The sequence below is a fragment of the Miscanthus floridulus genome, chromosome 2 (assembly GCF_019320115.1).
Source record: "Miscanthus floridulus cultivar M001 chromosome 2, ASM1932011v1, whole genome shotgun sequence".
NCBI lineage: Eukaryota > Viridiplantae > Streptophyta > Magnoliopsida > Poales > Poaceae > Miscanthus > Miscanthus floridulus.
The window spans coordinates 163,818,254-163,836,375 of NC_089581.1; positions in this window are offsets into that span (position 1 = coordinate 163,818,254).

The window sequence follows — 18,122 nt, forward strand, 5'->3', positions numbered from 1 at the left end:
TCCTTGGGTGACCAGATTCCCCGGGAGTTGCCCGGTGGGCCCTTAAGCCTGAGACGGCTGAAGTTAATCGAAGGGGGAGATGGGGCGGCTAAGTGAGTCAGCGCTAGCTCTCCTCCTAGTGTGATGATGAAATCTAGGTCGCCGAAACGCACGTGTGCGCCCGGGGCCCAGGTGATTGCGTGGGTGGCCATCTGAGACCTGATTTGGAACGCGCAGAGCCCCTACCTGGCACGCCAACTGTCGATGTTTCGTACAAGCACCGGCAAGTAAATTTATAGTAATGCGCGTTAGGCTCGGATGGTGCGCTAAAGGACACAGGATTTATACTGGTTCGGGCGGAACGTCCCTACGTCCAGTTTGTTGCTGCTTGTGTTATTAGCACCGTAAACAATCTGTAGTAAGGGATACAAACTGCCGAGAGAGGGACTGGTCCCAAGTCTCTCTGATCGAAGGATTGAAAGGTGGTCAAGAGCTTCGTAGCTGCTTGAATGCGTGTGAATGTGTTCTATTATTCGGTCCTATTTTTTCTCCTATTGTTCTCCTCTTATTCTCCTCTTGATGAAGGATGCGCATCCCCTTTTATAGATGAAGGGGCTGGCTTTACAAGGGTGAGGGCTCCAGGATACATACTCTACCTAGCCTTGTGGCTCATGTCTACCTGGTCAGGTCCCCCATTCTGATGAGTGCGAAGGAAGATAAGTGCTTACGATGTTGTCAATATCTCTGTAGGATGTCAGATCAATCTCAGCATGCTGCCCCCAGGGTATGGGCTGTAGTACAGTGGTTTTGACTTAGGGGCCTCCCCCCAGCCTTGCTCCACATGCCTTCTGGTTCCCATGATTCCTGTTGGGAGAATTCGGGGTCGGGGTCCAGTGTAGCGCCGTGGCCAAGGCTCTCTGACTTGGAGGACCTGAGGGGTCGGGAAGAGGGCCCCCCCGCTCCCTCGGGTCCATAGCACGGTGACGGAGTATTTGTCGTTCGTGGAGATAGCAAATCCGTTCTTGGAGTGTAGCGGTTGTTGTATATCTTCGTTGGGTTCCGTGTCCCAGAGCTGAAGGCGGCGCCTACAACTCTATAGAGTGAGGTGCACGCATCTGTAATACCTTTTGGGCTCTGCGGTGCCTGGAAGGGTCTAAAGCATCAGTCCTGTCGTTCCCTGGCAGTTCTTTTCCTGTCAGGGCGCAGGGTATGGTCGTTGGAGCCATGGTTGACCCGAACGTCTTGTCTCGTCCTGTACCCATCGTTATGAGGGATAGATATCGATCAGGGCGAGGCTCGTTCTAGGCCGTCGGGTGAGACGGAGGCCAGTCCCTATCTCTTGGGTGAGACTAACCCTATCCCTCCGGGATTGGGCGAGGCGGAATCTATCCCTTAGCCTTCGGGCGAGACCGAGCCCGCCCTATAGGCGTCGGGCGAGACGGAGATTAGCCTTGAGCCTTTGGGGCGAGGCAGGGTTATCCCACAAAGGCGTCGGGTGAGGCTGACCCCACCCCTCCGGGATCGGGCGAGACAGAACTCATCCCTCAGCCCTCGGGCGAGACCGAGCCCGTCCTCAAGGCGTCGGGCGAGACGGAGTTTATCCCTCGGTCCTCGGGCGAGACCGAGCCCGTCCCAAAGGTGTCGGGCGAGGCGGAACCAAACTCCTATCATTCGAACAAGGGATGACATGGCGCCCTTATGCGTCCAGAAGTTTTTTACATTTGGTGGTTATCGGTTCCATCCCCTGGGGTATCCTGGTATTGGGTCCCCGACAAGTCCAACCCTAGCCCCTCTGCATGGAGGCCATGGAGGGATTCCATGATGCTATTGATCATCCCCATGACCTCATTGTTCATGGGGGATAGGATCGTGCGCTGTGCCACAAGGTGGCTAACTATCGCCGCAGCGTTGTGGAGACCAAATGGAAGCACCATCGGGGTGCTCAGTGTGGAGTGTTTTGGAGAGAGGGTGAGGCGGCATGGGTCCTCCCTAGACAGCTGGGGTCCAAGGGAGATGCCAGGCTAGCGCTCAAGCCTCCTATAGTTGAAACCGATGGAGGGTAGAGATTGGATGGCGGCGTGGGCCAACACCACTCGCCTCCCACCGTGACGATGAAGTCTAGGTCACTGAAATGCACGTGTGCGCCTAGGACCTAGCTGGTTGCGTGGTTTGCCATCTGAGGCCTGATCTAGAATGTGCAAAGGCCCCTACCTGGCGCGCCAACTGTCGGTGTTTCAAACAAACGCCAACTAGTAAATTTATATTGTTGCGCGTTAGGCTCGGATGGTGTACTAAAGGACACAAGGTTTATACTAGTTTAGGCGGAATGTCCCTACGTCTAGTTCGTTGCTGCTCATGTTATTAGTACCAAAAAAAGGTTCATAGTAGGGGGTACAAATGGTCAAGAGAGGGATAGGTCTCAAGTCTCTGATGGAAAGGTCGAAAGGACGCCAAGAGCTTGCTTGCTGCATGGTTGTGTGTTGTGTGTAATCGATCTATCCTCTTAGTGGGGTGTCCTGCCCTCCCTTTTATAGACCAAGGGGGGAGCAGGGGTTATAATGGGAGAAAGAGGAAAAAACCAAAGGTAGAGAGGCTCCTTTGAGGGTGCTGGGTCTTCTTTTTCCCTTGAGCCTGCCCTGCTGACATGGCAGACCACGCCAAGGATAGCATGCTTCATTGATCCTGATAGGCCTGGGCTCTGGCTTCGTCTCAGCGAGTGGTCATGTCCCATCCTCACCCGATGGATGGTGCGGTGTGTCAGGGTGCCGAGCCATGACTCTGCGGGGAGTAGACAAGGAAATGACTATACACCTGTCACTGTAGATGATGTGAGTTCTTCCTTGGATTGTAGTGGTTGTCGTATGCCTGTGTTAGTATCCACGCCCGAGGGCTGATGGCAGCGCCTACACCACTATAGGACAAAAGTCAGCGCCTACAACACCGTTCAGGCTATGTTAGGTCGAAAAGGGCTTAAAGCGCCCATCCCATCGTATCCTGATGGTACCTTCCTATAGGCGCACAGGGCATGGTCCTCGATAATGCAGTTGACCTAAGTGTCCTGTCTTACCTCCTGCTCATCATCATGAAGGAGCAGGGTGCAGTCGTCGAGCGAGGCGGAGCCTATCCTCAGCCTTCGGGTGAGGCGAAGCCAGCCCACGAACATCGGGCAAGCCAGAGCCAGCCCTTAGCCATCGGGCGAGGCAGAGCCCGCCCATGAACGTCGGGCGAGGTGGAGCCAGCCCTCAGCCATTGGGCGATGCAGAGCCTGCCCTCAGTCATCGGGCAAGACAGAGCCAGCCCTCAGATATTGGGCGAGGTGGAGCTTGCCCTCAGCCATCAGGTGAGGTAGAGCCTACCCTCAGTCATCGGTCAGGGAGGAGCCAGCCCTCAGACATCAGGTGAGGCAGAGCCAGCCCTCAACCATCGGGCGAGGTTGAGTCTAGCCCTCGGGGGTCAAGCAAGGCGGAACCAATCTTCCATCGTTCGGGCAAGAAGCATAGTAGTGTTCTTGTCTGACCGGAAGCGTCAATGTTCGATGGCTATTAGTTCCACCTCATTGGGTACCCTGGTATTAGGTCCCCGACACACATCATGTATGTTTATCGAATGCATGGATAGATATTTTATATATGAATTTTTCTAATGCATCTCCTGCTGATTATCATAAATCTCCACCGAAAATTTCTAGTTAATAGTATTAAGATAATTTTATAAAATCCTAGAATTTATATATTTCTAGTATGTTTCATTAGAACTAACATGAAAGATTTAGAAAATCCTAGAATTTATATATTTCTAGTGATACAGGGTTCGATTCCAAGAACGAGTTGGTGAAGAGTACGTCACTACCAGACCAGCGAAAATTCCTGTCGGCCACGTTAAATCCGGATGGTTTCATAAAAACCGACGGGAATCCGAGACCATTCCTGTCGGTCGCAGGAAACCAACAGGAATCAGGTAGATATTTCCTGTTGGCTTAGTAGAACCGTTAGGAAAACAATATGGCCATTAGGAACGAGTGCGGATTCCTGTCAGGCTCTCCAAACCTTAGGAAAACAATATGGCCGTTAGGAACGAGTGCGGATTCCTGTCAGGCTCTCCAAACCGACAGGAATTGTGTCCCCGCATAGTCTTCCAGGAAACCGGAGCGCGCGGGGGAGAAACCGAAGTTGGCGCAAACCTTAACAAAATCTCCCAACGCGGCCGCCTCCCACTCCCCACCCCTACGGCCGCCGCTTCCCCCACGCACGTACGCCTACGCCGCGCCCCCCGCGGCCGGCCCCTCCCTTCAACCTGTCTGTTCACGAGCGCATGTCCACGGACTCCACCACCCCAAGAGCGCCCCAAGAGCATCGCATCCGGACCTAAATCCTGCCAGTTGCCCCAAGAGGAGGAGATTTGCTGCCACAAGAGAGGGAAAAGGAGATCCTGCAGGGAGTTGCCACAAGAGGAGATTTACTGCCAGAAGAGGGGGAGAAGGAGATCCTGCAGCGATAGGTGATTTGATTCCTCCCTTGCAATTTTTTATGGATACGGAATCATTGGCATGAATTGTGAAATATCAGCTCTGTATATCTTGGTGTATATGGTTTGGAAAGTCTAGTTTATTTAGCTATATGATTGTGCAATATATGCTTAGTCGTCTAGCAATAAATGTGTTTTCTAGAATAATATTAGTTGTTTGCTGCAAATGTACACAACAATCAGGCTTAAAGTTGGTTAATTTATATACAAATTAAAGCTATTATGCAATCTTGTCAGTGATGATGCTCAGTTAGCTAGTGTCAGATATGTGCTTGATGACATATATTAATGTCTATATAAATAGTATTATTTCATACAAAATTACCAATACTGTGTATTGATGGATATGAGCTTAAATTTTTATTTTTGTCATTGTTTAGTATGAGAACAGATATGAAATGCGCTCTGATTGGCCATTGTCTGTTTATTTCACATAGAAAAAGTCCAGCTGAGCGTGCTAATTAGTTAGGCAATAGAAACATGATATATGGATTAGAACTTAGGCTTATTAGAACTATGTAGAAGGTAATATGTTTTGCTGTTTATATGAAACTATATCTATATAATTGGGAAATAGTATTGGGCGCCTAATTATATCACTTTGTGAATGTTGACAGCAATACTAAATTATGGATGAGCGTGATTGGATGTATAGTGGTTGGAAGCGTGGTAGACCAACATGTGATTGGGTTCAGCATACAAATCAGTTTCTGGATTTTGCTTTCTCTAATCAATCTGTAGTACAAGAGGGTACCGTAAAATGCCCTTGTGCTGTGTGTAGGAATTATTTTCGGCACAAAAAGGGCAAGGTAGAGCTACATTTATGTCAAAATGGGTTTAAGTCCAACTATAAAACTTAGACTGCACATGGTGAGAGGCGCTATTAGCAGCTAGGAATTGAGGGTTTTGATGAGATTGATAGAATGGATGATATGTTCCTGCACCATCACTGGGTAATGAGGAACCAACAGAATATGCTCAAGCTTTTCTATAGGATGATTGATAGTGTAGAACAGTTAGTTTTTGGCAAAACAACCCACTCAACATTGTCAGCCACTGCTAGGTTGCTATCCATAAAGTCACAACACAACCTCTCTATTGCGTGTTATGATGACATTGTGGCCCCATTTTTAGGTTTTTTTATTTTATATCAAAAAAGGGTCCACATATACTTTTTTTCTCTATCAATGAAATAATCATTGTTGTTAAGAAAATAATCTGTCTAGCCAATAACCGGTTGTTTTAGCCCCTCTCAACAACCAGATTTTTTTTCCATGCACTTATACTGTCTTATAACTATATTTACACCGTCTTATTACTATATTTATAATGATTTATTCAGTGTAATTTCTTCGACAAAGTGATGTAATTTGGTGATAACACAAATATATGCCAAATTTTTCAAAAAAAATACAAATTTTTTCTATGGATTTCATACATCAGAGAAATACATATAAAATTGTTCACAAATTCTTCAGAAATTTACAAAAAATAAATACAAAATCCACATTCGGCCAGATCTACGCCATGCCGCCCACCGTGCTGCGCTACCCCTACAACGCGCGCCAGCAGTCGGCCGCCGCGTTGCTCTTGCTCACGTGCAGCGATGGGACGGCCAGTCCAGTCCATCGGAAGCAGTGGACGCATGCCTGCAACATGTTTGTGCATGCGCTACTGCTGCCGTGGCCTCGACTCGATTTCATTGCGGTAGGCCCTTCGCAGATCAGGCAGCAGAGCACAGGCGCCCGTAACGATCAAAGGCCCAGAATCCGCATGCTACGAGGCTCCAAAACATGTGGTTGGCCATTAGCAAACCTGTAAAAGAAAGAGCAGACACATCTCGATCACATCATAAAAGGGAACTCGGAATTTCCCATGCCACATGCATGCATAAAAGCAAGGGATTACAAACTTATGGCCGACAAAAGTCAAATTCTCGTGCTTAACTCACTAAGACTTGTTTGGATCTAGGTTTTTAAACATTTATAATGATCAACAGGTAGTTTGGTGGCATTGGAGGACTTAGGACATGTTTGGATCTCCTTCTCTAAACTTTTAGAGCTCTAAAAACTTTAGAACATTTTAGCTCACTTTTGAGGTCTAAAGCTCTATGTGAGATGGACAAAAGTTTAGAGCTAATTTTAGACCATCTATTTGAAGCTTTAGCTCTAAACTTTAGACCTCTAAAGTTTAGAGGAGATGATGGAAACAAGCCCTTACTCTATGGTAGCCGCCAAAGATTTTAGAAATATTCTACTTATTTATTGGTGGATATTTTGAGGGGAATGTGTCAAATTTTCATGCATGGATTGTGTGTTTTGAATTGTGATATGCGTGCAATGTTTGGATTTTTGTTTGATTGTTGACATTTCCCTTTTTTGCAATCAGGCCAATTTTCGTCATGGAGGCTTGTTTTAGTTTTGTGCTTTTGATTGAACTATTTTAATGTGTATGTTGTGCCATAGGATCATAGCTGTCTTGATTTTTGTTCTATAAAAGTTCATACTAGTTTTGTGATGTATTTTTTTAGATGGCATATTCATTAGTTGTTGTGTTGCACTTCTTTTTGTGTTGATGTGCTCTTCAGTCGGTTCACATATAAGAAGCCAATATCTGATCATGTACTCTTGTTTTAAAATTAGTCCATGATGCTTACAGTTTTAATTCATACCTATGTACTTTGTGAATTTTTATGTTTCTTATTCACTCCATATTCACTTGTTGTTATTGCACCAAAATACTAGAGCCGAGTAGCTGATATAATATCTGTCTGTCTTTGTGTATCTTCTCATGTATATACCTGGTGTGCAAGTCTCATTTGATAGCTTTGGTGTTGTCCTAAAACCGTTCTTGCTACCTACAACCCTCGGTAAACTTGCACTCCATCTACAGGTAAATTCTCAAAAAATGGTTCTCAACTATGATAGTCGATACTTGGTTGGATAAAGTCATCTAACTCCATGGTGTGATTTGCCATTTGATGCATTATGAGGTAATGATAACATATGTTTTATGGCATCAATTATGAATTCGTGTTGGAGTTATTATGTCAGTGCAGAAAGTGACCAACAAGTAAATATTTATAGTTTTGCCGTACGTTGTGATCGGAGGTGGCCTAACACTCAATGACACAGGGTTTATACTGGTTCAGGCAACGTAGCCTACGTCCAGTTTGAGTCAGTTGGTGACTTTATTCTTGAGCCTAGGTGTTCGAAGTTTGCAGTGGGGTTACAAACGAGAAGGAGAAAGATGGGGGGTACAAGAGGTCTGGTCGGACTCCGGTTGGAAGGGTCGAGAGTGACGGGAGCCCCGCTATGATCTAAGTGTTCGAGCATGTGCTCGTGGTTTGAACATGGTGGTTCTGTGGTTGTGTAGTAGTGAACTTGATCGATCTAATGAATCTGAATCCACTTGGATGTTGGAAGAGAGCGCATCCCATTTTATAGATAAACGGGATGACCTTACAAGTGAGAGGGAAGGAGTACGTTTGCTGCTAAGTCTTGCTTCCCACACCGTAGGGTACAAGATAATGGTAGGCGCCCACAACACTGTTGGATGTCAAATGCACATGGAGGGTGGTGTTGTCTTCTTCGGGTATGGCAGACATCGGCGCCTGCCACACTGTTGATACCTAGAGACATGCGAGGGGTTTTACCATGTTTGCTCGGTACGGTAAAGGCCAGTGCCCACAACACTGTCAATGCCTAGAAGCATGTGGGGGGGGCTTACTGTATGGGAGTTAATGGCGCCCACAATACTATAGGGGAAAAAGTTGACGCCTACAACACTGCTTAGGCTCTGTTTCCGCCAGGGAGGTTGTAGAGTACTATTTTTGTAGATGTATAGAGTACGGTCCCTGGTATTGCGGTTTGACTTGTAGGCCCTGCCTTGCTTTCTCTGTTCGTTCTCTAGTCCTTACTGAGCAGGCGTCCCTGGTCGGTTGGTCCCAGTCGACTCTTGATCGCTCTAGTCGGAGAAGAGCAGTGAGCAGGGGTTTGGCACATCCTCGGTCAAAGACGCAGGTCAGAGTCAGAAGTAGTGCTTTGGCCAGGCCTTTCGGTCGAAGAGGACGTCTGGAGGTGGGCTAGAGACTGAAGCGAGGCTCCGGTCAGAGAGGTGGGCCAAAGTCAGAAAACGGGCATTGTTCCTCCTCAGCCAGACCTTCCGGTCGGTGATTGGGTCACCCTTCTGGCCTGTCATTTGGGTACTTTGGCTGGGCCATGAGTTGTGCGTTGTTTGCTTGGGCCGAGCCTTTGCCCCTGGGTGATTCAGGTAGAATCGTCTAGGGGATTTTTGTCTTGACAGAGGGTGCACGCGAGCACACCCGTGGGTGTAGCCCCTAGGCGATTCAGGTAGAATCATCTGGGTTTTTTTGTTTTGCCAGTGGGGGTGATTTTCGTTTTGTCAGTGGGTGTAGCCCTCGAGCCCCCGAACGATTCAAGCAGAATCGTCTGGGTGGTGTTTTCAACGGGCGTGTGTGTGTTCTTTAGTTGAGACAGAGTCGTCAACCAAGGCATCATTGCGCAATCGAGGTGTTTTAGTTTTGGGATTGGGGGAGGTAGAGCTCGTGGATCCTGACGTCGATGCGTGCCGTGGGATTGGGTGAGGCAGTTAGTTTAGGTATCGGATGAGATGGAGCTCGTAGGTCCTAGCATCGATGCGCGCCGTGGGATCGGGCAAGTTAGAGTCATGGATCCTGGCCTCGGTGCAGCCCACGTAGCCGAGGCAATTTAGTTAGTTAGTTTAGGGATCGATAGTGCCAGAGCTCGTAGATCCTAATAGGGGTGAGTTTGGGGTCGTAGCCCCTGGCCTCGGTGCAGCCCGCATAGCCAAGGCAGTTAGTCAGTTAGTTTAGGGATCGGGCGAGCCGAAGCTCACAGATCCTGATGGGGCAAGTTTGGGGTCGCAGACCTAGGCGTTTGGTGTGCAGTCATAGCGTAGCCGAGGGATGGGGCAAGTTTGGGGTCACAGACCTAGGCGTTTGGTGTGCAGTCAAGGCATAGCCGATGCATAGGGCGAGTTTGAGGTCATAGACCGAGGCATTTGGTGTGCTATCAAAGCATATTTGATGGATGGGGCAAGTTCGGAGTCGCAGACCCAGGTGTTTGGTGTCTTGAACCCCTGAGCCCTATCGAGCCTTGGTGGGGGTTAGTTTGAGTTGTGTACGATACCCCGTCCTTAGTTTCTCACAACCAGAGGGGCTGAGCTTTGTCACTTGCCTCGATAGCTCGGGCTCGAGTGACGCGCTCAGTGAGTTCGCTAACGGGTATGATCGAGTGGAATCTGGGTTCGTCATTCATGACAGGGTCAGCATAGCCCTCTTGTGACATTCCACTGCTCCTTTACCTATAACCTGACAAATGCCTAGGCCATTCTAGAGACCGACCCGGGTGGCCTGCTGGCCTCCCCTCGATGGAGATTCTATGGGCTTGGTAGAGGTTTAGGATCGAATGAGAAGGTTGAGATGACCCTGTCTGCTTTGGGGTAGACTAGGCGAGGGCCGCACGGGGCTCATCTGCATTTTCTCCTCGGCCTCTATTTGATGTGGGGCGACCTTGAGCCCTTTGTGGGCTAGCCTTCAAACCTTGGTCAGTCGTTGCTCATGTCGAATGAGGCAACTACCGCTTCGTGACACAACACGGAGCGTTGTGATGCATTTTGCTGAACGTGCGATGGCTTAGTTCCTGAGCCCTCGGGTGGTTCAAGGCCTAAATCATCTAGGGGACACGGGCATATGGAATGAATGCATATATGGATGTATGAAATGATTATAAAGAAATAGCCGGGGTCGGTAGTGTTACCTCGATGACTCGAGTGACGGGGTTTGAAGAGCTCCAATCAGAAATGTCTAACCGGGACCCATGCTCGTCATTCATGACGAAGTCGGCATGGCCTACATGGGGCATCCCTTTGCTCCTTACCTATCTCTCGGTGTTATCCTAAGCCGTTCGATTGACCTAGGAAGCCCGATGGTCTCTCCTGGTGGAGATCCTATTTTGGGTTTTCCAAGTCCTGCCTGGGGATGTGGAAAGCTACCTGTGTGCGGTGGCGCTTTGGTTCTTGCGCCCAGCGTGCGGTAGTGGTGGCCCATACCTAGGCCATGTCCTGTCTGATCAGGCGTTGTTCCATCGGTCAGGGCATGTCTCATCGGTCAGGGCGCGTCTCATCGTATCCCATCTACATTAAATGGAAAGGGAGAGGGTTTTTGCTCTATCATTTCGACTTTCCCGATCGGTGCGCCTTCCCCAACTGCTGTGCCCTTTTCCTTAAGTAGGAGAAGGGAGAAGGCTTTTCGCCCCATTCCTTTGTCTATTCCTCATCTACCGCCTCTTCTCATCTTCCTTCTTGCTAAGAGCGTCTTTGAGAGCCATGACAGTTCCTAGGAAAGAAAAAGGGGGAGCACGAGGGAGAGGAAAAACTCACAAATCCTTTCGCGAACCTAGAGCAAGATGTTGGATTGGAGGTCATTCACTATGAGGGAGTTGGTGCTGAAGGCCTTTGCCATGAAGGGGTTTCTACCACTAAAGGAGGTGGCACACTAGAGGGCTCCTAGGTGGGAGGAGTTCCCATAACCTTAGCTCGGCGAGCTGGTTTCCTTTCTCACCTTCAATGAGTGTGGGTTAGGATACCCCACGCACTAGTTTTTACATGGGCTCCTCAATGAGTGGGATCTAGAGCTGTAGCACCTCAATCCAACGGGGGTGCTACATATCATTGGCTTCGTCATCGTCTACGAGGCTTTCCTCAGGATGGAGCCGCATGTGGACTTCTTCTAGTGACTAATCTCTAGGTGAGCTTTGCTAGTGGGGAATCCACCCAAGGTCATGCCGGTGGGGGGCTTCACCCTACAGAGAAAACTAAGCATGGGAGGCTCGTATCCCGCGTACATCCCCTGCAACTCCAACCGTGGGTGGCACAGGGTGTGGTTTTATATTAGGAACCCGGTGGAGGTGCCGTTCCTGGCGTTCACCGGTGGGAGGCCGGAGAAGCAGGATAGTTGGTCGTGGGGCCCTTCCCGTTGAGAGAAGAAGAAGGTGGAGATCATCGAGGAGGAGCTCCAGAAGCTCGTGTGGCGTGGCCTTGATAGAGTGCGGGTGTTCCACACACTCTATCACTGTCGGGTCACTCCATTGGCAGAGAGGATGTGGCCGATGTGGAGGTACGGTAGCCCATCGAACCCCGATCGTGCGTCATCGGGGGAGCTACCAAATGATGAGGTCTAGAGTCGCCTCGACCGGGTGTTGCAGCTGAAGCCCAAAGAGGGGGTTGATGGAAAGCCTAGACCTCTCAACATCTTGGTGGTGTCCAAACTAGTATGCTTTCCTCTCTTTTCCCCTCTACTTTCCTTCTTTTTTATTTTGAGTCACCTATTTTTGTAGGGACTTGATGCTTACAAGTCCTAGCCGCACCTCCTGAAGGGGCTAGAGGGTGTAGCTCAATAGGCCACCCAAAAGGAGGCAGCGGATGCCAGGAAGAAGAAGAAAGCTAAGGAGGCTTGGCAGAAGCATAAGAAGGAGAAGGAGATTGCCCGGCGTGTGAAGGTCAGGGAAAATAAGAGCGATGTCGAGTCCGAGCTTAAGTCAGAGGATCCCACAGATGTGGATGACATGGTTTTCTCTGAGGAGGAGGAAATCCGAGAGGTTGTTGTGACCTTGGTGGAGCGTTGCGACCCTATGGCAATGTCTACAGGCGACGAGCAGGAGGTAGAGAGGTGCACCATGCTTCCCATGCCGAGGAAGTGCGCAGCGAGCATGGACACCATCGGTGAACAGGAGGCAAAGCGGACGCGGTCGCTACGCCCCTCGGTGGCATCGCCAGTCTCATCCCCACCTGCTGCGGGTGTGACCAAGTAGACCAGGTGGTCAGAGGAGAGGGCTAGCACCTGTGCATCACCGAGACCGGTGCCAGCATGTGACTTGCAGTAGGAGGATTCCTTGCCTGCTGCTTCGATCGGTGCGTCTCGAGCCAAAGGTCACGGTGACCCATAGGCTAGGCAGGAGCTGATTGGGATGACTCCGCCCTCGGTTGAAGTGAGGGGGCTTGGGTCACAGCCTAGGAGCCGCCCTCACCCTATGGGGCCATCGACGCTGGGTCTTTGGTTTAGGGTCATGTCGCTTACCTCCCGGTATGTTTTTCTTTGTTTCTTTTCGATCTTTTGCTGTGGAGTCCTTTTGGAGTATGACTGACTTGTACTCTTTGTCAATGGCCGGACGATGATGGGGTTGAGCATTGCCCCAACTCCCATGCAGGAGGTTTGGAGGCCCACCCTATAGCGTGTCGTGGCGAGCAACAGGGGGAATAGGGTGGTGGTGGTGAGCCCTTCCCTTCTGAGGGTGGTGCTCCCTAGGTCGGTTGCTAGTGCAGCAGCAGCGGCAGTGATCCTAGTGGTGATGATAGAGGCTTCATCGGTGGTGTCCCTCGTGGCCCCTCCTCCACTAGCTATGGCGAAAGAGGAGAAGGAGACCAAGCCCCTCGCCTCGCTAAGTGGAGGGTTGCACGGCTCACCCTCATGGTCGGAGCTGAAGGCGCTGGGGGAGATGTGGCCAGGAGGAGTTGGAACATCCATCAGTGGCTCGTGCAATCGAGGTGGTGGAGATCCCATCCAACAATGAAGCGAATGTCATGGTGGAGCTGCCAGTGGCATCATGGGAGCTGGCGGTGATTTGGTCGGAGGCTGGGCCCTCCGATGGGCTACCAAAGGGTGACCTGGATTGGCTCTGCCCTAAGGACCCACCAAAGGTGTAGTTCATCCTTCAAGATTCCCAAGAGTGTCACCTCTGGGACATCCTTAGGGGGAAAGGACTTGCCATGGAGTTCGATCTCGCCAAGCTATCGGTGCAGCTTGAGGACACCCTAGAGCGAGTTAAGTCAGCCTAGAAGTTGGTCAAGGTTGACCTACAGCTCACCATGGAGATGAGTTTCCTATGTTTGTCCTTGATCTCTTAGTCTCTTGTTGGTTACCTTAGCATGCTTGTTTCTTGTTTTCGTAGGGTCTGAAGAAGATGTCATCCCACAAGTCCCGTTTCCTCCGGATGGAGCATGCCCGAATGGCCAAGCTTGAGCATTAGCTGGAGTTCACCCACCATGAGTCCTAGGACCGAGCGGCCAAGGTGACCGCGGTGTGGGCGAAGGAGCAGCGTGCAGCAGAGTGGGCGACCGCCGTTGAGCGGAGGCTTGAGGCGGTGAAGGCCCACCAGGTGGAGACCAAGGTAGGGCTACAGAAATCCTTGGCAGACATGGAGGCGATGCTCCAAAAATCTCTGGAGACCCTTAAGTCAGAGTAGAACGCCCTGGAGTCAGAGCAGAACACCCTGGACTTGGCGCGAAAGGTCTTGGAGTTAGAGCGATAGGCCTGGTCGAAGGCAGACCAAGAAGTGCTCGTGCTTTAGGGCCAGGTGATGGGGATGGAAGAGGCGAGCGCCCGGCTATGTGAGCAGGTGGCCCGACAAGCAGAGGAATTCTCCACCCTTGAGAACTTCTGCCTCGATACGTACCTTCTCTATTTTTCGACGTGTTGGTTTCTTCCCTTAGCTTATTTCTGAGCTTGTCGCCCTTCTTACAGAGCTGGGCGGAAAGGTGAAGTCATTGGAGCAGGACCTGGAGATAGTCAAGGTGACTTTTGGACTAAATGCAGAGGCGCTGGCCAAGTCCCTTGAAGAGTGATGTGCTCTCGAGGGGGAACTTGACTAGATCCGCAATGTTGCCTAGCTTATCATCTCGGAGGTCTTTGGGTTAGTGCCATGTACTAGCACGCCCGTAATCCAGCTGGTGGAGGTCCCGAATGAGGTCCGAGCCCTCATCACACATGGGCTGTTTTACAGAGTGTCGGGGGTGTTTACTTCAGTAGCAATGTACCACCCAAACCTAGACTTCACCACTATCTACAGTGGGTATGCTGATGGCTTGAGCACGGAGGACATCCAATCGCTCGGGGAGAGCTTGCTGCCGCACGCAAGGTTGGTGGCAGAGCAAGTCTCTGCGCAGTGGGTGATGGATGCTCGCCGTGAGGACATGGCCAGAAGCGCGCATCGGGGGGACATTGCCTAGCCTATGGATGGCACGGAGCCTAGGTTGGAAGTGGACATCACCTCGCCTTTGACCGAGCTAAATGTCATCCCACCGGGGAGTGAGCAGCCCGCGCTTTCGTCGATCGCACCGACAGCAGATGCCACCGAGCCACCCCAATAGCTTGTAAAGTACATGTTTACACCATAATTTGGAAGAAGAGTTACAGGGGTTCGGAAGCTCCCAAAAACCATGTAATCATCAAGGAATCAGCTGCGTGGAGATCGAAACTAGTTGATTTAGATGCACTAGAGTCGGCTTTCTTCAGATAGCGCCAGCAGAGGACAACAGAGGCTACGATCAGCGCTGGGACGAGACATACTGGACTCTATAAAAAGGGAAAGATTAGAGTCCAAGTTATCTTAAATTAGGAATATTTTCATTATACCAAAGATTGTATTGAGTCGTACTCGAGTAAGGTTCATATTTAGACTCCGGGTATAAATACCAAACCCCGGCTATTGTAAAGACAATCAATGAATCAAATACAAAGTCAATTACTTTTTTTGGCTCCGGCCACCCCTTAGGAGTAGGAGTAGAGTAGATCTCGATGAGTTCTTCAGCGAGTATGGCTGCATCAATCCGGTCGACCTCCACTGCTTGTCTATAAGTACCGTCATGGTTTATACCTCTGTTCGTATGGCTGCATCGATCCGGTCAACCCCCACTACGACTCTGGTATAGGCTAGTTATCGATTCTTGTCTAATTCAAGTATGGCCTGTGTGATTCTGCCTCACACTCCACTGCTTGAATTAGATCAAGGTCAAGTTATTGGCTCTACCTTAGTATGGCAGTCTTTGGTAGATTCATTAAGTTACCGATATTGCTTATTGCTTTCATTGTTTATCTAATTACAGCAATATCACTCTGCCCGATTGAGATTGATCTAGATCGGCCTTATATCTTGTTTAACTCATCGTTTGCTAATCTAAAACTGATCTAATCTACATCTTAAGCGATGAGTTATATTTTTCATTGGTTGTTTTATGTCAATCTTAATCGTGCATAGCGTGCGGTTAAGGCATGTCCGATCTTGAGTAGATCCAATAGTTAATGAAAACTGTTCCATGGCCTGTCATCATGGCCTGTGGGATTCTACCTCTCACCCCACTATTGGCACCGTGGAGTGGGGATTGTTAGTTAGTAGATATGTTTCTGAGAAGGCAGGACTTTAACTGTGCGCTATGCCTGAATTGGTTGTTTAGCCGATATTGAATGCTTTCATGAACAATTCACATCATGAGATCATTGAAGTAGAGATAAGTTGAAAGATGTGTTAGCCCCATGATCTTGTTATGGTATTACGGCCTACATATTCTGCCTCATGCCCCACTGATATTAGTAATGAGTTAGGGTCATCGAGTCTATTGTTGTTTCTATGGCCTGCATGATTCTGCCTCATGCCCCACTGGTCGATAGATGAGATCTAACATGTTCATTAGATTTACCTTTATTAAATGGTTAAGAGATGTTGAGTTGTTTCTTTAAATGAAAGGAGTTCGGTTACTTATAATCATTGGCTTAGTATAAACCAATCATCATTGATATCTTATTGTCATTGATTAATATTTGCTTAAATAACATTTATCCTGAATGATAACCGGTCCTTCTTATACAACCCCATGAGCTTTAATTGATTCATTCTTGTGAACATGTCGGGATCGGCTATTTAGTCGATTTCCTCTCATATCGGCTCTCAGAGCCGTACATTTGGGACTGTCTGGCTACACCGGCATGTTCCGCCCTTAATTACTGATAAGCTTTCTCTCCTTGTTAATTGTAGGGTCAAATTGACTGGCATGTCTTAGGAGGATCTGCTAAAGCTAGGCAGATCTGCTCCATCAAGCGGACCCTTTCGGCTTGTTGCGTGTGTCCTCGGTAGGGAGGCAAAAATTCTGTGTCGACACACATTTCTGGCACGCCCGGTGGGACACCACAATCGTCATGGCGGCTCACAACAATGATGACATCCTTATGGTACACTATGAAGACCTACCTAATGAGGATAAGGATACCATTGGCAAGGCTACAGAAGAATTTTAGAAGAAGTGTTTGTTATCCTACACCAAAACACGTGACAGCATAATTATTTAGAAATTTCCACTACCAAGAGTTCTATTACATGGGCAGATAGATACGGTTGAAGCTGAAGATAGGCATTTCTTTATAGAAGCCATAGACAAATCTATTCGTGATGCCATATCAAGCCGCAATGAAGCTTTTGTTGATGCACTTCACAACGCCATGAAAGAGGCGATTCATGGGATTCCAGTTGGTCAGCTTAGATCGACTTGTTACAATATTACAGATCCGTTGACTCAAGGAACTAATCAAGTTGGTACCAGCCATCAAGAAGCAGTACCAGCTGGTAATGGTGATGTCCAGACACTTCAAGGTTCATCTAAACAAACTTCAAGGTTCATCTGGCACTACTACGAATCAGGTATAGTACAATCCTAGACCGTTAATACAGCGTGTACAACAGCCAACGGGGCAAAGTCAGAACCAGATGATCAATTTTGGCACATCAGGCCACATACCGTCGTTGGCTCAAAAAATAGCACCATCAATTCAAAAGATTCATAGAGATATAGATCCTTATATCTATAATCAGAGACTTCAAGCAGCAAGCCAGCAAAAGACCCAACAGATTGAGATTCCACAAGGCTATCACTATGGCACAAATTATAACACCCTCCACATGATGCTGAATCCAGGATATCAAGGCACACAAGATTTCAATCCATAGATGGGTCAGCAAGTACCAAGAAATCCAAATCTACAAGCTGATGAGTTGCTGCTAAAGGTGACCGAGATGATGAAGAATCAGTTTGGTCTGAAGCCGAAAGGACTGACCTTTTCATACAAACATCTATATCCAGAATGGTATGATTTGGTTGCTCTTCCTACAAATTACTGGCTCCCAAAGTTCGCCAAGTTCACTGGTCAAGACAGTACAAGCACAATAGAATATGTCAGTTGGTATTTTACACAATTGGGTGAAGCATCAGTTGAGGATGCCCATCGGGTTTGTTTTTTCTCGTTATCCCTGTTAGGGCCAGCCTTCACTTGGTTCTCGTCACTACCAGTCAACTCCATTGCCAATTGGGCTGACCTAGAGAAGAAGTCTCATACATATTTTTACACTGGGACTAGAGAAAAGAGGATCACCGATCTAACGGCCATAAGACAAAGGACTAATGAATCAGGCACTGAGTTTCTTCAGAGATTCCGAGAGACTAGGAATTTGTGCTTCTCATTAAGTTTGGTCGATGATCAGCTAGCTGCTTTAGCTATCCAAGGAATGCTGCTAATGTGGAAGAAAAAGCTGCTAGGATAAGAATTTGACAACTTGGGTTAATTGGCTCAACAAGTAGCAGTGCTCAACAGCCAATTCTAGAGTATGCACAGAGACACTCGATTCTAGAAGAATACCACCGTAGCCAAAGTTTATGATCCATACTCAACAGATGACAGCTATGAAGATGAAGAAGAGGAGGTTGTTGTGGCTGAATGGAATTAGAGCAAGAAGATAGTAATGGTGCCAAATCCT